This window comes from Hemitrygon akajei, chromosome 10 (assembly GCF_048418815.1).
Source record: "Hemitrygon akajei chromosome 10, sHemAka1.3, whole genome shotgun sequence".
NCBI lineage: Eukaryota > Metazoa > Chordata > Chondrichthyes > Myliobatiformes > Dasyatidae > Hemitrygon > Hemitrygon akajei.
Window position 1 is genome coordinate 46,085,010 of NC_133133.1, and position 24,574 is coordinate 46,109,583.

Consider the following 24,574-nt stretch of genomic DNA (forward strand, 5'->3'; position numbering starts at 1 on the left):
CGTTGGAGGATGGTGCTGGAGCAAGATTTAATCAATGCAGTTTGTGAATTGGACTGTAGTTCACATAATGATGTGTTTTATTAGAATTATGGGCACTCCTTTCTCTGTTGCTATTTTTGGGCAACTTTTATTTGGGTCAGCCTGCAGATAATGAACACTGAGCTGAACTGGATATGGACTCTTTCATTATTGTGTTTTAGATTCTGTGTTTTCACTCATTCTTTTTAGTTGCTGTTTGCGTGTGGGGGATTGATATTTTCCTAGAATGGGTTCCCTCGTTTTGTGGCTGCCTGTAGGGAGATGAATCTCAGGGTTGTATATTGCATGCATACTTTGATAATAAATGTACTTTAAAATCCTTTGAAGCAATGACGTATTTAGAATTGCAGATAAATATAGGAATTGTCCTTCTCTGATTGCAAAATGAGTAAACGATGCTGCTGGACTGTTGAAGCATCTTTGACTATTTCATCATGTTAAACATACAATATTAATGCAAAACATTGTTGCAGAGGCCTCAGTTCAGTTCATCACAGATTGTGTAACTGATCCTTCTGATACTTCTGATCAGAGGAACTGGGTAAAGCAATTTCAGTAAAACCACACCAGTCTAGAAACTATTATGCAAATAGAAGCTGTCTTATCATCAGTATTAAAACAAGGTCAAGTCTACTTGCAGTTATCACAAGAAAGCACTTGAGAGAGAGTAAAAAAACTTCAACATCTCAAACGTGTATGCATTATATCTGACATTGCAACTTCAAAAAAAATTGGATTACTGTACCTCCAACAAGGTACAGCTTCAACTTATCTACTTCTGATCTTGCAGACTATTTCCTGATCATACAAATTTATAGAAAATTGCAGAGTTGAAAATGCACAACGGTTATTAACTGAATACAGAAGCTCACACACTCAACTGATCAGAAATGAAAAACTTTGAAAAATCAGATAAAAATACATTTTACACCATAAGGAATGGAGATTGTCGTTACAACTCACAAAAATAAATACATACAGGGAACAATATTGGCATTTTAATTTGCCCATGTAGAAAGTTCCCGGTTTCCACACATTGTACCACTCAAATGTTTCTTAAATGTGTGCAAGATTTCTGGTTGCAGCAATTATAAAGGAAATTGTTGAAACTGCACTTTGAGTGGAATTGTCAGCGAACGTGCCCACTTCTGGATGAAAGGGAAGTCATTGATGAAGTAGCTGGAGATGACATGGCCTTGGATGTTGCCCTGGGAGAATCCCTGCAATGAAGTCTTGGGTATGTCTATGATAAACTTCCAACCATCAGAACCTTCTTCTTTTGTACATGATATGATTCCAATGGATATCCCCTTGATATCCATTAACTTCAGTTTGAGCAGGGCAGCTGAAAGCCATACTTGGTCAAATACTCCCTAAATTTTATAGGCAGTTACTCTCACTTCATGTCTTGAATTAAACTCTGTGCATCAAACCAAAGAGTTGATTGTTGACTACAGGTGGAGGAAATTGGAGGTCTTATGAACTGGTCGTCATCAAGGAGTCAAAGGTGGAGAGGGTCATCGACTTTAAATTCCTCATTTCAGAGGATCTGTCCTGGGTCCAGCATGTAAGTGCCATTACAAACAAGGCATGTCAGCACCTCTACTTTCTTAGAAATCTGCAAAGACCCAACATGTCATCTAAAACTTTGACTAACTTCTATAGATACATGATGGAGAGTATACTGACTGGTTGCATTGTGGCCTGTATGAAAACACCAATGCCCTTGAACAGAAAAGCTTACAAGAAGTAATGGATAAAGCCCAGTCCATCATGGGTAAAGCCCTCCCAATCACTGATCACATCAATAGGGCATAGTTTTAAGGTGCTTGGAAATAGGTACCAAGGGGATGTCAAGGGTAAGTTTTTCACACAGAGAGTGGTTGGTGTGTGGAATGCACTGCCGGCACCAGTGGTGGAAGCAGATACAATTGGGTCTTTTATGACCCTTTAGATAGGTACATGGAGCTTAGAAAAATAGAGGGCTGTGCGCTAGAGAAATTCTAGGCAGTTTCCAGTGTCGGTTACATGGTCGGCAGAATATTGTGGACCAAAGAACCTGTAAGGTGCTGTAAATTTCTATGTTTCTACGTTCTATGATCTACAAGGAGCAATGTCAAGGGGAATACAGCTCCCATTATCAAGAATCCTCAGCATCCAGGCCATGCTCTCTTCTCATTACTGTCATCAGGAAGGAGGTACAGGAGTCTCATGACCCACAGTACCAGGTTCAGAAATAGTTATTACCCCTCAGCCATCAGACTCTTGAATCAGTGGAGATAACTTCACTCAACCCAAAACTGAATGGTTCCCACATCCAATGGACCCACTTTCAAAGACTCTTCGTTGCATGTTCTCAATATTCATTGCTTATTTATTTATTTATTTATTTATCTATCTATTTATTTATTTGTTTGTTTATTTTTTTAAATCTTTTTATATTTGCACAATTATCTTTTCCACATTTGCTGTTTGCCCTTCTTGTTGTGGGTGGATTTTAATTGACTCCATTGTGTTTCTTTGTATTTAGACCATAAGACCATAAGACATAGGAACAGAATTAGGCCATCTGGCCCATCGAGTCTGCTCCGCCATTCAATCATGGCTGATCCATTTTTCTATCTCCTCCTCAACCCCAGTTCCCGGCCTTCTCCCCATAACTTTTGATGCCATGTCCAATCAAGAACCTATCAATCTCTGCCTTAAATACACCCATTGACCTGGCCTCCACAGCTGCATGCGGCAACAAATTCCACATATTCATCACCCTTTGGCTAAAGAAATTTCTCCACATCTCTGTTTTGAAAGGGCACCCCTCTATCCTGAGGCTGTGCCCTCTTGTCCTAGATTCTCCCACCATGGAAAACATCCTTTCCATATCTACTCTGTCTGGGCCTTTCAACCTTCAAAAGATTTCAATGAGATCCCCCCACCATCCTTCTGAATTCCAGCAAGTACAGACCCAAAGCCATCAAACTTTCCTCATATGATAACCCTTTCATTCCTGGAATCATCCTTGTGAATCTCCTCTGGACCCTCTCCAATGCCAACACATCTCTTCTAAGATGAGGGGCCCAAAACTGTTCACAATATTCAAAGTGAGGCCTCACCGGTGCCTTATGAAGCCTCAGCTACACATCCTAGTTCTTGTATTCTGGATCTCTTGAAATGAATGCTAACATAGCATTTACCTTCCTCACCACCAACTCAACCTGCAAGTTTACTGTGCCCAGAAAAAAATGAATCTCAGGGTAGTATACGGTGACATATATGTACTTCAATAATAAATTTTACTTTGAACTTTGAACTAACCCTGGATAATATATTCCCAAATTTCAAAGTTTGAGAAATAGCTTGGAAACAATTAAGGTGTAATTTTAAATATTGTGTTCCTTAGGTTCATAGATTATAGTTCTAAATGCCAATTTGCTTTTGGTTGTGTGTGAATTTTACACATTGAAAGACTGTAAGCAAAACTTTGTTGTAATATGACACTCACACTCACACTGGCATTGGTTGAAATGCCAGTTTGATTAGTCATGGAAAGAAGGTAATCATTTCCACTGACAGGTCTTTTGTTCAAGTTGTTAAATTTTAAATGGATATTTTTCTGGGTGAATAAAACTACTTGGCTCTTAAGCAAAGAAGTGATAGATTGTGTTCCTCTCTTCCTTTTAATAAACAACAATGGTGTTTGAACTGCAAGGAAGCAACTATAAATACAGCAGCTTTAAGAACTCAGCTGCAGAGGTCAGAAATAGCCCAGTGATAGTTCAGACATAACACTTTGCCTGTCAGAAGGTGGACTACACAGATTGAGTGTTTATTATTCTCAGGAACATAGTAAACAATGTAAACTGCAATCAGACGATCAAATCTAAATTACAATTTTATGGTTCAGCTAAACAATAAAAAATAAAGACTTAACTGGGAAAACAAAAACCAAACTTTGATGAAACATGTTAGAAATGGGGAAAATGGACAAACGCATAATGTACCAGACATTTTTGGGATATCACCAGTCAAAAAAGACTCTACTAGAAATTAGGTATTTTAAAGGCATTATAGAAATACTGCATTGGACAGTGGAGTTTACCTAGAGGTCTTGAATGATATGAAATGGTAACTTCCAACACAAATGAGAATGTTATTCCAGTAAATGGAATAAATTATTTTGAATAGAATTAATATACCTGTGTCTAATTTGTGAACATATACTGTACTAGTTTGATTAGGAAGTCAGGAATCAAATACAGTGAAACTGATAATCCAGCTCCCTCAAAACTTTGATGCTAAATTTTCAGACCATTGCATTTCACTCATACTATTGCAGCACACATGATACCCCGTTGTATTTTAGGTTTTTTTGGTGAATCTATGACTTAGAGAATGGAACCCCAGTGATTTTAAAAGAAACGCTGGAAACAGTATCCATTTGAATTGTACAACTGAATTAACAAAGTGATGTATAATCCGTAGTCACATGAAGTAAGGTCAAGAAAGTGAGCATAATTAAGTCAACAATTAGCTTAACTTCATAGAATACTCTGAAGCATAACTCTTTAACATATTCCCTTCAGACTAACAGTCAGAAGGTCTGGTGTGAGATAAGCTGGAAGAGCATTAATTACGGAAACAACAGATAACTCAAGCAAAAATATCTATTAAGTCTGCAAGGAATATAATTGAAGAAGTTAAGGTCAATGACCGGGACACGAATCGGCTTAGTTACAAATGCGCTAAGAAGACATGGTTGTCAAGCAAGGTGGATTGAGGGATGAAATAATTGTGGGACAAAGATAAATAGCAAGCACAATAGCACTGGTGGAAGAGACACATAGGGACCTGGTTAATGACTCATGATGTGAAACCAAGAAAATAGGACTAAACAATTGAAGATGAGAAATAATAAGGGGTGAGATATATTAAGAGATTTTTAATTGCTGTGTAAGGTCAAAGAATCCTGAGAAAAAAATAAAAGAGAAAGTGAATGTGACCAACATGAAGAGACCCTACAGTCAATAGGTGCATCACAAGGAAAAGGCACCAACATCACATTCAATCAGAGGACAAACCTCTGTGGGGTCGAGTGCTTCTCTGTACTGGATGCAACTTCTTAATAACCAGTTAATCATATAACTGGTATCAGAATCAGGTTTATTATCACTGACATATGTTGTGAAGTTGTTTTGTGTCAGCAGTTAAGTGCAAGACATAGAAAGAACTATAAGTTGCAAAAAAGTGCAGAAGACTAAATATGAAGGTTTAACTTTTACGCATAATAATTTGCTGAAGTCTATTCAGTTAAGTTAAAAATACAATCTTGAAATAACAATCACTACAAAGAGTGAAATCTTGCACCTCAAGTCTTTTGAGATGCTGAAGCTGTTTCTTTATTAAGCTCCTTTGATTCTGAGTTGCTTCATTTGAGGCCTATCAGTCTCAATTATTCCAGTTTTCCCTCAACATGATTGTGCAGAATTATATTCAACAAGTTGATTGTATTTACTTTTACTTTTGATTCCTAGCTTTTTGGTACTGTTGTTCCTCCCAAATTTCTTCCTCTTACCTCTCCCTCCAATGGAAAGTGACAACTTTGAACTGATACAGAGTGCACTCTGTGTACAGTTATGAATTTCACAAGTAACTCTAGCAGTTACTCCTGAAATATTGGTCAGAAATGTAATTTTCCTACCTGAGCCCAGAAGTACTGTCGCAATTATATTGCCCCATCACTCTCCCAACGTCACTGTGGGCCAGGAATTGGAATTTTCCTTCTTTGTATATGTCCACTTTCCAAAGATAAGTATGCCAGTGTATCATATTTTGGCAGTAAATCCGTGCTGAATTACAGGCATTATATTCTGGTTGTCCAGCTATAAAAAGATATGACACACATACATCCATATGTGACAGTTTCAAATTACTGAAGACTGATTTGGTATCAAGAGTTGATTGATGTATTATTTTTAAAAAAGACATTTATTTATTCTGATAAGCTGCAAATATGTAAATGTGTTAGTTTTGCAGCTAGAAAATGTAGCTTGACCTGTGAAAATAGTTTTAATCAAATTTTATAGAAATAGCATTGGAGTTGTGAAAACCATCATTCATAACAAGTGTCACTTTCCAAAAATCTTATTATAACCACTGTAAAAGGACAAGTCCATTATTACATCAGATAACTGGACATGAGGAACTCTACAAGTAATAAAAATGACCAATCAAGATTACATTTCTATTTAAACATGAGAAATTCTGCAGATGCTGGAAATCCAAAGTATCACACATAAAATGCTGGAGGAACTCAGCTGATCAGGCAACATCTATGGAAATGAATAGTCAATTGACATTTCTTGCTGAGACCCTTCTTCAGGACAGGAAAGGAAGGGAGAAGATGCAGGAATAAAAAGGTGTATGGAGGGGAAGGAGGATAGCTAGAAGGTGATAGATGAAGCCAGGTGGGTTCAAAAGGTAATTATCAGAGGAATATGCTGCACTTCATACTCATTGGTTCATGTACAATTGACACTCTATAGAACATTTCATGAAAATAAAGCTACCAAAACACTTTACTTAATATTGGTAATAATCATATTTGAAAATTATGTTAGTTTGTATTATTTGTATTGTATTAAGAGATTTTACAAAATGTAGATATATATTTGACAAGTTAGGTCACACGAGCACTCTACTGTAACCAATCTATGATATAGTGCAATGGATGAAATTTTACTGATCCTCATAAAACATTTAATTTCTGCTAATTAATTAAACTTCTGACAAAATTTCATGAATTTATTGCATATTAAAAGGAAGGTTTTTGCTGGAAATCAGAAACAAAAAAAAGTGGAAAGAGAAACAGTTAATACAATATGTCAATAGAAAGAAACTTCATGGCATGGGAAAGATCTAGTTAAGCACCTTCGACCTAAAACTTTAACACTCTTTTTAAAGGGATGCCGCCTGACTGGCTGAGCATTTCCTATGTTTTTGTTTTTCTTTTCTGAATTTAATACCAGGAATGTGCTGAGGTTGTTTAGTAATTGTTTAAAAGGGCACTACTTTTCAAATTGCCCTGCCCAGTTTGAACAGAGCATTCGGAAAGAGAACATACAATAACTGGAGCTATAAATTTCTTGCTACAGTTCTTGTTCGTGCTGACTTCCTCTTTGTTTTGTTGCTTTGTTTTTCTGGCTGTAATCTCTTTTAACGCTGTATTTCTCTCTGTTTTATTTACTGTGAAATGATTTATTTTGAAATAAGCATTTTGATTGACCCTAGGTTCTCTACCACACCCTCTGCAAGAATACTTTAATATTACTGGTTAAGGAGATGCACGGATACTTGGCCACTTTACATGAATCTCAGGCCCACTGTAGAGGATGACATATCAAAACAAAATTCTAAACATAGCAAAATCTCAAAAAATATTTGGGAAATTTTATCTGTGACGTAAGATCAGCACTGTTGCTGTGACCATGAGATTCAAAGCACTCTGCAGGCTTCTGGAGAAATAGGATTTTCCTGTAGTAATGTAAGTGATGCATTTCATGTAGCCAATAAAGTTGCAATCCTTCCATCTGAACTTAAAGTTTTTTTTAACATTTGTCATATAAGTTCTAAAAATAGGCAAGAAAGCAGCAATATAGCCAATTACTGAAATGAACTGTAACCATACTGCTCTTATTTCCAGCTCATGAAATTAACTTATCGCAGATCTTCTGATCTGTATGGGTATGTGAAGTTGTCAACTTAAAAACATAGCTTTTTTTTTAGAAAAGAATCTTTTTTTAAAAGTCCTGTGGAGACAGCAATTGCTTGAAAGGAGAGACAATTTAAACGAAGTGAGCGGGTTAGTTGGCACATTTTGCGCACCACATCTGGAGTTCATCCGGTTCCAGCTCCAACTCCTTAACATGGTCTGTTAGAAGCTGCAGCTGAATGCACTTCTTGCAGGTGTAGTCATCAGAGACACTGGAGGTCTCACATCCTGCAAGAGGTGTGTTTCAGTATCCCGTCTGGCATCCTTACCGCTCTAAATGAGGTACTTGAGGAGTATAAGAAAATGCAAGAGAACACTTAAGAAGGAAAGCAAGAGGGCTAAAAGAAGACAAGGTGAGGAGAATTCCAAGAGCTTCTACAGGTAAAGTATATTAAGGATTGAAAGGGACAAAATTGGTCATCTTGAATATGAGGGTGGTTATCTATGCATAGAACTGAAAGAGAGGGGGAAGATCTTAAATGGATCTTTTGCATCTGCCCTTACTTGGGAGATGGACCCAGAGTCTATAAAGGTGAGGCAATGCAGCAATGCGGTCATGGACCCTATACAGATTACAGAGGAGGAGGTGCTTGCTGTCTTGAAGCATTTCAGGGTGGATAGATCCTCAGGGCCTGACAGGGTGTTCCCTTGGGCCCTGTGGGAGGCTAATGCAGAAATTGCAGGCACTCTAGCAGGGATATTTAAAACTTTCTTGGCCATGGGTGAGGTGCAGGAGGTTTGGGGGATAGTTAATGTTGTTCCGTTGTTTAAGAAAGGGTCTAAAAATAAGTCAGTGCATTATAGGCTGGTGAATCTGATATCAGAAGTAGGAAAGTTATTGGAAAGTATTCTAGGAGACTGTATATATAAGTATTTGGATAGACTATACAGGGTCTGATTAGGTATAGTCAACATAGCCTTGTGTGTGATTAAACAGCCCTATTTGGCCTAGTGTTTATTGTTTTCCTTTTCCTTAAAGTACTGTTCGCATTAAAGTCTGTGAAGAACCGACCCGCTTCAGACAATGAAGCTAGGCCAAACGGGGCCATTAGCTGAAACTCTCAAATGGAAAAACTAGATGCCAACACCACGGCTGAAAGGAATATCTAAATGGAAAGTGAATACCACTAGTCTTCGGCGTCAGTTGACTCGACAGTCCACTTTCTCAGAATGTAAGTCTCAAGTCTCAATTGCTACAATGAAAAGAAGGGAGTTAAATACCACCATAACGAAATAGTAATTAGCTGATACGTGCATATTCGTGAGCGCACTTGCCGAATCTGCTGTGCAGCCCAGTCTATGTTTTAACAGCTATGTTGAAATTGTATAAGATATAGATGACTGTTGTTTTCAGTTTTGGTCACCTACTTACAGTATTAAAAGTGGACAATAGTTCTGTAGTTTTAATTATTGATGCTATTTGAATTCCAGTGTTCAGTCACTGAGAGATATTATGAATTCAAAGCATGTTTCAACAAGTAATAGTGCTGTGGTGAACTACATATACCTGTCTGGACACACCCCTCTGCTGACTGCTCCTGTGGCTCCTCGCACAGATCCCTGTATAAAGGCGATTGGAGGCACTGCTCCCCCCTCAGTCTCCAGGATATTGTGTGGTGGTCGCTTGCTGCTAATCGTGGTCTCTTGCAGCTAATAAAAGCCTATCGTTCGCCTCCCGTCTCCGAGAGTTATTGATGGTGCATCGAGTGCATATTCTTGTTTCAAGATATATTAAAACAGAATTGGATGACTCATAAAAATGGCTTGATTAAATTTCTAGCTTTTCTGAAACATTTTGTCAGGGAAGGGAACAGGCACGTAGTAACTTAAGGTGCTATGCATCTCCATGTATGTGTGACATACAAAAGAGTTGTTTTACGTAACTACAATATTAGTCTTCACATTTCCCTTGTTTTGTTCTTGCAGAATGAGGAATTAAGAACTGTCAGGCATTTTGGTACTTGTCCCAGAAACATTATTTATATTATTGCGCCATTCGGTTCAACTTTCTCCAGAAAGGGATTTGAGTTATGAGCAGGAAATTCCCTGACTGGTTCTATTCTTATCTATTTATGACAGCATCTCCTGCAAGATTTTCTGACTCTCTCTAGTGCAGATTATAAAGGAACAATGCAAAACTGCTTCTTGATTTGATAACTTTAAATGTTCTGCACTCTGCGTGTGGCTTACATGAAAACCTATTTTTAGTGTGTTGTATATTACCTGTACTTTATCCCAAAAATCTCTGGTATGTAGCTGGCAGCAAGTTCATTGACCTATCATCATTTTGAATCATAGAGCCTTTTATCACAGAAGCAGATCATTCGGCCCATCGAGTCCATGCCAATCAGTTTTTTTGCCTAATCCTAACTATTCACCTCACCATATCCCATCTCATTCATGTACCTAACCAAACTTCTCTGAAATGTTGTAGTTGAACCCTCATCCACCACCTCAGCTGGCAGCTTGTTCCACACTTGTACCACCCTTTGAGTGAGGAAGCCCCTCCTCAGGTGCCCTTTCACCTTTCAATCTAAACCTATAACTTCTAGTTCTAGTCTGAACCAACCTCAAGGCAGAAAAGCCTGCATATATTCACAAATATCTACAGTATATCTTTTTCCTTCCCTTCATTATATCTGTTCAGCTAGGACAGTAGGGATGACAGGCAGGATAGTGGAATGATCCTCTTGCGGGATGTGGGAAGGCAGGGAGACCTCCAGTGTCCCTGTCAACTACAACTGTGAGAAGTGCATTGAGCTGCAGCTTCTAACAATCCACGTTAAGGAGTTGGAGCTGGAACTGGATGGACTCCAGGTCATTTGGGCAGCTGAAAGGCTGATAGATAGGACATATAGAGAGGTAGTTACACCCAAGGTACAAGACACAGGAAGTCAGGAAGGGGAAAGGGGTTAAGGAGCCAGTGCAGAGTACCCCTATGGCCATCCTCCTCAGCAACAGGTATACCGCTTTGGATATGTTGGGGGGTTGACCTAACAGCAGAAAGACACAGTGGTCAGGTCTCTGGCACTGATTCTGGTTCTGTGAAGGGAAGGGGGAGAAGAGGGAAACTATGGTGATAGGGCATTCATTAGTTAGGGGAATAGATAGGAGGTTCTGAGACGAGAATGAGATTCCGAGATGGTATGTTGCCTCCCAGGTGCCGGGGTCCGGGATATCTGGGATCAAGTCCTCAGCATTCTTCAGTAGGAGGGTGAACAGCCAGAAGTCCTGGTCCATGTAGGTACCAATGACATGAGTAGCACACATGATGAGGTTCTGCTTCGGGAGTTCATGGAGTTGGGAGCTAAGTTAAAGGGCAGGACCTCCAGAGTTGTGAGCTCAGGATTACTACCTGTGCTATGTGGTAGTGAGACTAGAACTAGGAAGATTATATAGTTTAATAAGTGGCTAAGGAGTTGGTGCAGGAAGTAGGGCATAAGATTTTTGGATCATTGGACTTTCTCCAGGGAAGACAGGACCTGTACAGAAGGGACCATTTGCACCTGAACTGGAGGGGGACTAATATCCTAGTGGAAAGGTATGTTAATGTTGCATGGTGGGCTTTAAACTAGAGTTGCAGGGGGATGGGAACCAGAGTGCCAGAACAGTTAGTGGAGAGTTTGTGGAGGCAAATGTTGGTGAAACCTCAAAGTCAGCAATCAAAAGATTGAGCATGGTGTGACTGATGTCCAGAGCTATGTATATTCCAATGCAAGAAATATCGTAGGAAAGGCAGATGAGCGGAGGATCAACACCTGGAACTATGACGTTGTAGCCATTAGTGAGACTTGGTTGCAGGAGGGGCAGGACTGGCAGCTCAGTATTCCGGATTTCTGTTGTTTAGATGTGACAGAGTGGGAGGGATTAAATGAGGAGGGTGGCGTTACTAGTCAGGGAAAATATCATGGCAGTGGTCTGTCAGGTGAGATTGGAGAACTCGACTGGTGAGGAGTTACGGGTGGAACTGAGAAATAAGAAATGTATGACCACGTTAATGGAGCTATATTATAGACCGCCCAGCATTCCTAGGGATTTAGAGGAACACATTGGTAAAGAGATCGCTGAATGTTGCAAGAAACATAAGGAGGTGAACTACTATAACAGGTGAGATCTCTGGAACTTGCTCTCACTTGCTTCCACACCTTCATTTTGCCCAAGGCGCCAGAACCCAACCGGACCCTCTTGCGCAGCCGCACAACGCACCCCCCCAAAAAAAAATAACACGCGCCCCTTCTGTTCTCCCCCTCCCCTCTCCACTCTCAGTCCCCTCCATGAGGACTTCTACAGCAGGCGATGTCACTTCCTGCCAGACCATAGTACTGAAGGGGTTTAGTTTGCAGTTATACTGTTATGTGAGTATCTGATCTGATTCTTTCTAACCCCCTTCCTTTTCTTTTAATGCCACATATTGCCTGGGAATCCCAGGTAAAAGGACTAGATGCGACAGGGATTGTTTAATGTGTTTAAGAAAGTTTCCTTCATCACTACGTAGAAGTCCTAGTAAGAGAGCATGTGATGCTCGATTTGCCATTAGGGAGTGAGGCAGGGCAGATGACAGATATTTGTGCAGGGGAATACTTTGCATCCAGTGAACACAATGCCACTAGTTTCAAAGTAAATATGCAAAGAGATCATGTCTGGTCCACAGGTTGATATTCTAAATTGGAGAAAAGCCAACTTTGATGAATCAGAAGTGACCTGGCAAGTGTTGTTTTCTGGCAAAGGGTACTTGGAAAGTGGGAGACCTTCAAAAAAGAAATTTTGAGAGTACAAAATTTGTATGTGCCTGTCAGAATAAAAGGTAAAGATAACAAGTGCAGGGAACTTTGGTTTTCAAGAGATATTGAAGCCCTGGTTAACAGGGAAAAAAGGAAGTGCATAGCACATGCAGACAAGTAGGAACAATTGAGTTGTTCATGGAGTACAAGAAATGCAAGAGAACACTTAAGAAAGAAATCAAGAAGGCTAAAAGAAGGCATTCAGTTGCTCTAGTAGACAAGGTGAAGGAGAATCCTGAGGGTTTATACAGGTATATTAAGAGCAAAAGGTTTGCTAAGGACAAAATTGGCCTTCTGGAAGACCAGTATGATAATCCATGTGCAAAGCCAGAACAGAAGGGGGAGATCTTCAATGCATTCTTTGCATCTGTATTTACTTGGGAGATGAACAGAGTCTTCTGTATAGTGGTGAAGCAAAGTGGCATCAATTTCATGAACCCAGTACAGACTACAGAGGAGAAGGTGTTTGCTATCCTCAAGCAAATCAGGATGGATAAATCCCTAGGGCCTGACAAAGTGCTTCCTTGGACTCTACAGGGGGCAAATGCAGAAATTGCTGGGGCCCTAGCAGAGATATTCAAAACATCCTTAGATACAAGAGAAGTACCAGAGAATTGGAGGATAGCCAATGTTGTTTCACCGTTTATAAAAAGCTCTAATAGAAACAAGGAAATTAGAGATTGTTAAGTCTGACATCAGTTGTGGAAAAGTTATTGGAAGGTATTCTAAGGGACTTTACATATAAGTACTTGGATAGACATGGACTAATTAAGATTAGTCAGCGTAGCTTTGTGTGTGGTGGACCATGTCTAACCAATCTTACAGAGTTTTTCCAAGAAGTTACCAGGAAAGTGGATGAAGGCAAAGCAGTGGATGCTGTCTACATGAACATTTGACAAGGTCCCTCATGGGAGGCTGGTCAAGGAGTTCAGTCTCTTAGCATTCAGGCTGAGGTAGTAGATTGGATTAGACATTGGCTTGGTGGGAGAAGCCAGAGATTGGTAGTAGATGGTTGCCTCTTTGACTGGGGGCCTGCGACTAGTGATGGGCCACAGGGATCAGTGCAGGGTCCTTTGTTGTTTGTCATATATAGCAATGATCTGAATGGCAATGTGGTTAGCTGGATAAGCAAATTTATGGATGATACCAAGACTGAGGGTGCAGTAGATAGTGAGGAAGGCTGTCATAGCTCATACAGGGATCTGCATCATCTGGAAAAATGGCAGATGGAATGTAATGCAGACAAGTGCGTTACAAGGTTTTGCACTTCGGTAGGACCAACCAGGGTAGACCTTACACTGTGAACAGTAGGACACTGAAGAATGTGGTATAACAAAGGGATCTGGGAAAACAGGACCATAATTCATTGAAAGCAGTGTTGCAGGTAGATAGGATCATAAAGCTTTTGGCAAATTGGCTATCATAAATGCTATGAGTACAGGAGATGGGATGCTATGTTGAAGTTGTATGAGATGTAGGTGAGGCCTAATTTGGAGTATTGTGTGCAGTTTTGGTCTCCTGCCTACAGGAAAAATGTAAACAAGGTTGAAAGAGTGTAGAGAACATTTACAAGGGTGTTTCTGGGTCTGGAGGACCTGAGTTATAAGGAAAGGTTGAATAGGTTAGGAGTGTATACTTTAGAATGTAGAAGATTGAGAGATTTGATAGAGGTATACAAAATTATGAGGGGTATAGATAGGGTAAATGCAAGCAGGCCTCTTTCCACTGAGGTTGGGTGAGTTTAAGGGGAACATGAGGGGAAATTTCTTCACTCAGAGGATCGTGAGAGTGTGGAATGAGCTTCCAGCAAGAAGTGGTCCATGCAAGCTCAATTTCAATGTTTAAGAGAAGTTTGGAGAGGTACATGGATAGTAGGGATATGGAAGGCTATTGCTCAGGTGCAGGTCATTGGGAGTAGACAGTTTAAATGGTTTCAGCATGGACTAGATGTGCTGAAGGGCCTGTTTCTGTGCTGTAATTCTATGACTATGACTTGATGACTGTTAATTGTGTATACCTCTATAAGATCTCCCCTCATTCTCCTTTGCTCTGCGGAATAAGGTCCTAACCTATTCAGCCTTTCCCTATAATTCAATTCCATGGGTCTGAGCAACAGTCTTGTTAATTTTCTCTGTACTCTTTGAAGCTTATTGATGCCTTTCCTGCATGTCGGTGACCTGAACTGCACACAGTACTCCAAATTTGACCTCATCAACATCTTATATAACTTCAACGTAACATCCCAACTCCTGTAGTCGGTAGTCTGATTTATGAAGGCTAACGTGCCAAAAGTTCTCTTTGCAACCCTGTCTACCTGTGAGGCCACATTCAAGGAATTATGGATCTGTATTCCTGGATCCCTCTGTTCTACCACATACCTCACTGCCCTATCATTTACTGTATAATTCCTATATTGGCTTCTCCTACCAACATGCAGCACCTTTGCTTCCATTAGTTCCTGGTAAAACAATATCTCAAGTTAAAATACTCACCTTTATTTTCCAATCCTTCATGGCCTAATATTGATTGGCATCTCCTTAGTGCAAAATATTTAGATGGGGCAAAATTTGTTAGGGGTTTACAGGAAGGATTCAATATGTAGATAGGCCTGACTACAGGAAAAGCCATACTGGATCTGGTGCTGGCAATGAACCCGATCAGGTGTCAGATCTCTTTGGTGGGTGAGTATTTTGGAGACAGTGACCAAAACTCCCTTCCTAGCCTTGGACAGTGATAGGAGCAGACTGCATAGGAAAGTTTTAACCTGGTGAAGGGAAAATCATGATGCTAATAGGCAGGACTTGGGAGCACAAGTTGGAAATGGATGTACTTGAAGGAAATGCACAATGGAAATGCGGAGGTTGTTTAGGGAACACTTGTATAGGGTTCTGGATATGTTTCTGCCATTGAGGCTGAGAAAGGTTAGTAGGGTGAAGGAACCCTGTGGAACAGCTAGTCAAGAGGAAGAAAGAAACACACTTAAGGTTTAGGAAGCAAGGATCAGACAGGGCCAGATGAGATGTACCCCAAGTTACTACAGGAAGTGAGGGAAAAGTTTGCTGCGCTTTTGGTGATAATCTTTGCATTCTCACTGTGCACAGGAGTGGTGCCAGCAGATTGGAAGGTGGCAAATGCTATTCCTTTGTTCAATAAGGGGTGTAGGAATAACCCTGGGCATTATAAACCAGTGAGCCTTACATCAGCATATTATAGGGAAGGATTCATGGAGACAGGATTTATGAGCATTTAGAAGAGCATTGTCCAAATAGGGAAGGTTAGCATGGCTTTGTGATGGGCTGGTCATACATCATGATTGAATTATCTGAGAATGTGACAAAGCACATTAATTAACACAGAGCAGTGGATGTGGTGTCTATGGATTTCAGTACGGCATTTGACAAGATTTCCCATGGTAGTCTTATTCTGAAAGTCAGTTTGCAGGGAAATTTGACTGCATGGATTCAGAACTGGCTTGCCCACAGAAGTCACAGGGTGGTAGTAGAGGAAGCGTATTCTGCTTGAAGGTCAGTGGCCAGTGGTGTTGCCAGGGATCTGTTCTGGGACTCCTACTCTTTCTGATTTTAATAAATGGCTTGGCTGAAGAAGTGGAAGGGTGGATGTATAAATTTGCAGATGACATGAAGGATGAAGGTTATTGTACAGAAGGTTACAGTGGAACTGATGCACCATCAATAACTCTCGGAAACGTGAGGCAAGATATAGGCTTTTATTGGCTGGAAGAAAGAACAAGCAGCAATTGACCACCACACTACATCCTGGAGACTGAGGCCGGGGCTGTGTCTCCAATCGCCTTTATACCGGGGTCCGTGGGAGGAGCCACGGTCAGTGGGAGGAGCCACAGGAGCAGTCAGCAGGGGGGGCGTGTCCAGACAGGTATATGTAGTTCACCACAGAAACATTGATAGGATGCAGAGCTGGGCTGAGAGGTGGCAGGTGGAGTTCAATCTGGAAAAGTGTGAAGCAATCCACTGAGAAAGGTTAGACTTGAAGGCAGAATACAGGGGTAATGACAGGATTCTTAGCAGTATGGAGGAACAGAAGGTCTTCGAGGTCCCTCAAAGTTGCTGTGCAAGTTGATAGCATTGTTAAGAAGATGCTACCTTCTTCTGTTGTGTTGGCCTTCATTTGTTGGGGGATTGGACCATGAGGTAATGTTGCAGCTCTTTAAAACTCTAGTTAGACCACACTTGGGAATATTGTATTCAGTTTTGGTCACCTCATTATAGGAAGGATATGGAAGCTTTAGAGAAGATACAGACGAAATTTACCTGGATTGGAGAGCATGTCTTATGAGGATACGTTGAATGAGCTAGGTCTTCTCTCTCTGGAGTGAAGGATGAGACACGACTTAACAAAGATGTACAAGAATGATAAGTGACATGGATAGAGCGGACAGCTAGAGTCTTTTTCCCAGGGTGGAAATGGCTCATATGAGGAGGCATAATTTTAAGGAGATTGGAGGAAAATATACAGGGGATAGCAGAGGTGGGTTTATTTTTACACAGAGAATAGTAGGTGCACGGAGCATGCTGCCAATGGTGGTGGAACAAGCAGGCACATTAGGGATATTTATGAGACCCTTAAGCATGTGATAAAAGAGAAATGGAAATCTATGTGGGAAGGAAAGATTAGTCTGATCTTAGACTACCACAGTGTGGGCTGAATGGCCTGTACTGTGTTGTAATGTTCTATGTCCTATCTCTGTAACATGTGACCAGACAGTATAAAAATCTTCAATGGTGCTTACCCTACCACAGCTGACTCATGCACTATTCCAACCTAGTGCTGAATGATATCATAAAACTTAATGGTTGAGTGCTCTTGGAATGTTTTTCTGCCAAGTGCTCAAGAGAAGCAGCCATAAGGTATAAACTGGCCATTAGTACAAATGAGAACCAAATTTCTATTTCAATGCAGCCTATACAGTAAGTAGTTTTTAATTTAAAGGGACAGCTGCACCAATAGACACCGGTATCTGAAAAGAGTGAGCCACTGTGGGAGCTTTGGAGACAGACATAACCATGAGACAGACTTACTTGCATTGACCAAACATACATACAATAGAACTCTGTTAATTGCCCCACAGCAAAAACCTTAGGATGAGATCGTGAAGTTAGTTTGCCATTTAGCACATTAGGCTTGGCCATTGTTAAATTTCTTCTTGGATTCTGCCCTCAGAAGCTTTTAAACCAGGGGTTCCCAACCTTTTTTATACCAATAACTGAGGTGTCCGTGACCCCAAGTTGAGAACACCTGTTTTAGACCATTCATGTGAATTACTTAGTACTGATCCAGAAGGGACAAATGGTAATTTATGGCTCTTTGTTCTCAATCAGCAGGCACAGACCCCAACATTCACAAACTTGCATGTTATATCCAACCAAAGAACACCTCACAAATAACTTCTTATTTGGAAGTGATCCCTAGTCCAGCATGTTACCTGAAGCGTCATTGTATCTACTTTAAAACACTGAAAGCCAAGCTCACCAAATGGAGAACAAAGAACAGTTCCACAAAATGGCAGCCTCCATCTCCAAGCACATGGCAAGAACATACACAATTGACCAGTCCCTTTCCATTGCCCTTGACCCATTTGAGTATGATGTTTTCTTCCATATTTTAATTCTGCCCTTGCCAACACTTTATCCAACTCAATGCTACAATTTTCTGTCCCAGCACTTCGGGCTCCAGCCATCTTTGTATTTTATGGACCGAGCCAAGATTGCCTTTGTCATCTCCCTCTTGACTGGGTGAGCACTGACCTAGGCCAATACTACATGTGACAATAGAACAACTAACTGCAATAAATATGAAGAATTCACTGCTGGGAAGCGCCGGGTTTACGACCATCCAGGAAGTGGAAGGGAGGTAGTGGATCAGAAACTTTTCTTGCATCAAGGCTCAAGCTCGGTGCTGGACGACACTGTGGAACTCAGGACCCTTTTGGTGGATTGTAACTGGAATGCAGAAGCATTGCTAGCCCATTACCATCAAGGCCTTTCAGAGCACTTGAAAAATGAGCTGTCTATCCGGGAAATGTTGCCTTGAAAGCCTCAGCACTCTGGCCCTCTATGCTGATGAGTGACTAATGGAACGACCATCCAGACCACCAGCCAGAACCCCTGTTCCATTTCCAGAATCATTTCAGGCTGCAGAACCTTCCTTAGAAACCAGTAAAATAAAACTTATGGAAACATCAGTGAAGAATCCCTCTCCATCTGAGCATGAAGGTATTCCTGAGTTTCCACCCCGACTGAGAGTAATGAAAACTGAGAGGGCTACTGGCATGATGAAAGTAGCCCTGAACACCAGAGAAAGGGAGAATCTTCATTGTAGCCCTAAATGTTGGTGGTATAACACACTGTAAAGTAAGGCAACTTTATAGATTGCACTCTGTGTGTCCACACCCTATCAATCTTGGTAACATCCACAAACTTACTAACTTACCCATCTACATTTTCATCCAGGTCATTTATATACACAACAAACAGCAAAGGTCCCGGCACAGATCTCTGTGGAACACCATTAATTACAGACCTCTAGCTAGAATAAGTCCCTTCTGTCTTCTATGTGCAAGCCTGTCCTAAATCCAAACAGACAATTTGCCATAGATCCCATGCATCTTAATCTTATCGATTAGCCTCCCATGAGAGACTTCATCAAACACCTTACTAAAATCCATGTAAACAACATCCACTGCCTTGCCCTCATCACCTTGTCAAAAAACTCAATCCAGTTGGTAAGACTCAAAGTGCCCCACACAAAGCCATGTTAGCTCTCCATAATTAGACCATGGGTTTCCAAATGTTCATATATCCTATCCCCATGAATTTTCTCCAGCAATTTCCCTACAATTGATGTGAGACTCTACGGTCTATAGTTCCCAGGATTTTCCCTTGTTCTCCTCTTAAATAGAGGTACAACATTAACCACTGCACAGTCCTCTTGGACCTCGTCAGTGCCTAAAGAGGACACAAAGGTACTGGTCAAAGCATTGCAATCTTGTCTCTTGCCTCCTTCAGTAACCTGGGGTAAATCTCATCAGGCTCTGGAGACCTATCCACCTTAATACTCATTAGGAGGCCCAACACTTCCTCCTCCCTGACCTTTAAACCCCCTAACATATTTAGCACTGATTTCCTGGTCCTTCATATCAATGTTCTTGGTAAATACTGAAGTAAAGTACTCATTAAGTACTTCACTCACAATCTCTGCATCCAAGCAAATATTCCCCCCTTTATCCTTGAGTGGTCTTACCCTCTCCCTAGTTATCCTCTTACTCTTGATGCATGTATAGAAGGCCTTGGGATTCACCTTAATCCTAGTTGCAAAAGGCTTTTCATGGCCCCTCCAGGCTTTTCTAATTCCCTTATTTAGTTCTTTTCTGACTTTTTAATGTTTCTTATGCACTCAGTTTGATCCTGACTTCCAAAGCTTTACATAGTTTTCCTTTTTCTTCTTGACTAAATTCATCATCTCTCTGGATATCCAAGGTTCTCTAATCTTTTCATCCTTGTCCTTCCTTCTAACAGGAACATATCTTTCCTGTACTCTGTGCAACTGATCTTTAAACATCCTCCACATGTCTGCTGTGGACTTGCTAGAAAAAACGTGTTCCCATTTAACTCTTCTCAGTTCCTGACTAATGCCCTTGTAATTTGCCCTACTCTAATTTAAAACTCTCCAGCAAGGATTATACCTTACCCTAAGTGTTCAGCCTCCTGCACGATCCTAAGTACATCCAGCTCCAGTTCCAACTTCTTAACCCGCTGAAATTGGGTGCACCGTGCTGATGTTGTCATCAGGGAAACTGTCAGGTATCTGACAGGAGCAGCATCCCATCATGACTACCATGCACAAACAAAAAGGTTTACCTCTCTTTATCTGTGCCTTCGCCTGCTCACGCTGAAGCCTGTTAAGCTAAAGCCTTCCCGCTCTATCACTGGCATGCTCCAACAATGCCCACTCCACTTGACCCTGCCTTCCTTTTATATGGTGCTCAGTTTGGCCTCTGATGCTGACACATACTGTTCCTGCACAGCTGAAAAAAGACTAGCCTTAACCGAATCTGTTCCTTTTATACTTCCTCTCTGTTCGAAAACTTCTAAGAGAGTTACGTTGAGTTACCCCTGACTCTCTACTCACAACCCTCACTTAGCCTGGTCACCTACTTCACTGCTGCGTTGGGGACCCACTTGTCAGACCACCTCCCTGTAACTCCTGTTGACTTCACCCTGTAAATCCATGGAGATGTAGGAAACCTCAACCTCACCAAATTCCCACAGCAATACCACAACCTTTCCATTGCCCTCAGAAAAAGGGAAGCTGGCAACCTGCCACCTCACAAGGAAGACACTTCGTGATCAACCTCTTCCTGCACATCACTTGTGCCCAAGCTCATCTGTTCTCTTTCTCCCCTCCTGAGACTAAAGCTATAGATGACCACATTATCGAAGCACTGCAATGTGGCTTCTTCATTTGACTATCCCAATGCCCAACCTGTCAAAAAGAAATATGGGGGGAGGACAGTGTCACTGTCCCTGTATTGACTACTGTGGACTCAACAAAATCACCATTAAGAGCTGCTAACCTCTCCCCTTCATGGAAGACACATCCAAAACAGTCTGCAGGGCCCAGATCTTCACCAAACCAGATCTATGGTGCGCATACAACCGTATCCACATCCACTGGGGGTTTGAGTGGAAGACAGTGTTCATAACACCCACTGGCCACTCTCAATACTTGGTGATGCCTTTTGGGCTTTCCAACAGGCCAACCACTTTCCAAGCCTTCATTCATGAGATCCTCTGAGACATGATACACAAATAATGTGTTGATCTAGCTTGACGACATCCTCATCTTCTCCAAGGACGTCCAAGACCATGTCTGTCATGTCTATTCAGTCCTTCAGTGTCTCCTCAAAAATCAACAGTACTGCAAGTTAGAGATATACCAGTTCCACACTCTAATCATTTCCTTCCTGGGTTATGTCCTTTCACCCCAAGGCATAACCATGGACCCGAGAGGAAGTGCACACCATTGTTAAGTTGCCCTGACTGAGCTCTCTCAAACAGCTACTGTGCTTCCTGAGCTTCTCCAACTTCTACCATTGTTTCATCACTTATAACAGCTAAATCACTGCTCCTCTCGCCTCCCTCACAAAATCATCTAAATCACAGATAACAGGGTCTGCTGCCACGTAACAGGCTTCTGAGGAGCTGAAGAGATTGGTCACCACCGCTCCCAGTCTCTGCCATCCTAGCCCCTCAGGGTTTTTTGAGGTGGATGCATCTGATATGGGTGCTGGGCCATCTTTTCCAAGTGAGGACCAGATGCGTAGGAAGACCTTTGTGCCTTCTTCTCATGCAAGTTCAACTCTACAGAGCACCTTATGGAGCAGGAGACAGCGACCTGCTCAACATTAAATAGGGGAATGGAGACATTAGCTGATGGGGATTAACAAGCCCATCCTGATCTGGACTGACCACCAGAACCTGATATCCATTCAGCATACCTGCCAATTCTACCCATGCCATTCCTCTTCAAGGAATTCATCTTTACCATCTCCTACCAACTTGGCTCCAAGACAACTAAGGCGGATGCCCTTTCTCAACAGTTTGACCCAGCTGAAATAAAGATCAATCCTCAGCCCTTTATTCCACCTTCGCAGGTTCTAACTCGGATCACCCAGGATCTTCATAACTAGATTCACACAAGCCTGCTCTGGCCAAAACTCCTCACAACTGCATGTATGTGCCAGCAGCCGTGCACTCTGAGGAACTTCAGTGGGCCCACTCCTGGATGGAGAACGGATTTTCTGCTACGCCAGTTCTGGTGGCCTACCATGTTCATAGATGTACATCAGTTCCTCACTGCCTGCCCTCAATGTGCCTAGTCCAATTCCTTCAACCAGTAGCCCTCTGTGCTCCTGTTACTGGACTTTCGATGCCCGCGGTCTCATATGACAATGGATTTCATCACAGGTTTACCACCTTCCAATGGGGTCACGGTGATCATGACAGTGGTGAACCAGTTCTCCGGGGTGGTCCACTTCATTGACCTCCCCAAACTTCCGTCAGCCACTGAGACAGCGGTCCTAGTTCTCCAACAAGTAGTTCACCTCCACTGTTTCCCTCAGGACATTGTGACAGACCAGGATCCACAATTTGTCTCCTGCTTCTGGTGAGCCTTCTGCTCCCTCCTCCACATCTCAGTGAGGTTATCCTTTGGCTATCATCTGCAGATCAATGGTCAGTCAGAAAGAGCCAATCAGCAAGTTGAGAAGTTTCTGTGATGCTTCACTGCCTTTAACCCTTCCGCATGAAAGAAGTACAGTCTCTGGACAGAACTGTCCCACAACCTACACACCTCCTCTGTCATGGGTATGTCACCCTTTGAAGTGTTTCATGGCTACCAACCCTTGGTTCCTCCAAGGGTGGAGGCCCCAACAGGGCCCTGATTTACACGTTGGGATGCTTGGAAGAGGGCATAAAGGGACTTCCTAGCTGCCAGGACAACTGTCAGCAGTGCCCAGCCAGATTATTCCAGCTTGGGGCCCTGTTTGGCTGTCCACTTAACAGCAGCCCCTGCGCACCCTCCCGCAAGCTCTTGCCCCGGTCATTGATCTCTTCAAGATTACCCATTGCACCACCCCACAGGATCAAACCTACCTTCCACATGTCCTGCCTTAAGCCCATTGTCCATAGACCACTCAACCCATCTGAGCCTGCACCTCCATTATCAAGGCAGCCAAAGGTGATCCAGTATACGTGGTTTTCTGGTTGATGGACTCACGTCATTGTGGATGGGTGTGCAGTATCTGATTGACCGGGAAGGGCACAGCCTGGAGGAGAGTTCTTGGGTACTGTCTAGCTTCATCTTGGATCCATCGCTTATCAAGAAGTTCTACCAGACCCATCTGGATTGTCCTGGGCATTGGTCGCCAGCTGTAGGAGGGGTGGGGTCCTGTCAGGCCTGCACAAGCAGGCGCTTCCCTGTCTCTATTCAACTAACAGGATTCACTTGCCACTCATTTCCAACTCATCACCTGCAGCCTATTTAAACCCAGCTCCCATTCAAAGTTCTTGTTCAACCATTGAACCAGCCAGCCTCAACAAGTTACTTCTTGCTTTTGGTAACATTGTTGCATTGTCATGTTAAATATCCATTCTCTCGCTTCGTGCCCACCCCCCATGGCTTGTTATTTTGCAGCTTATTATTAAAGTGATCACTCACTGCTGTATTGTCTCCTCTGTTCTGTGTTAAGCCTCTACATTTCCTGAAAATATTGGTGTCCCCTCCTAGGCCAACATCCAAGCAACCAATCCTCCAATATTGTGACCTAGTTACTCCTAGTCAGCTATGTTGGGCAGCCCAGTCCAAAACCCAGGTTCCTAAAGCAGATACATTCCAAGCTCTTCCATGGGAGGAAATTACCAGATGAACAATGGAAAGAATTCGGGGATGTGCTCAAACCTTCCTGTAAGGAATAATAACATCTTTACTGATTCTTGGGAATACTTGGTCCTTTACTGCTTAAAGTGGAGCAGCACTGCATTGTACCTCAAGGTTGTGGATCAGGAGTACCAGAAGTCTTGCATAAGTGCAACAGGGAGTAAACCGCCAATACATCACCTACTCACTCCTTCCTGCTCCATCTAAGAAAGAGACTGCTGAGCTACCATTCACTTCATTAGCCACATCAGGACCCACAAAAGGGCAGAAGTAAGATATCCTTCATACAGGCTAAGAAGACTTGGCTAGTAACTAATTTGGGACATCCTGATATCAGGATCCTTCCTTAATCTTTTGATTTTTGCCTACCAGTTACCATACGGAGTAGACAGTAGAAAATCTTGGAAGTGTTATAATTGCCTATAACTCGGCCATTCCAAGATAAGATACCATCCTATTGCTTCAAACTTTGACAGGAAAACCTCAGTTCAAGGGGTGTTGATGAAAAGGATAA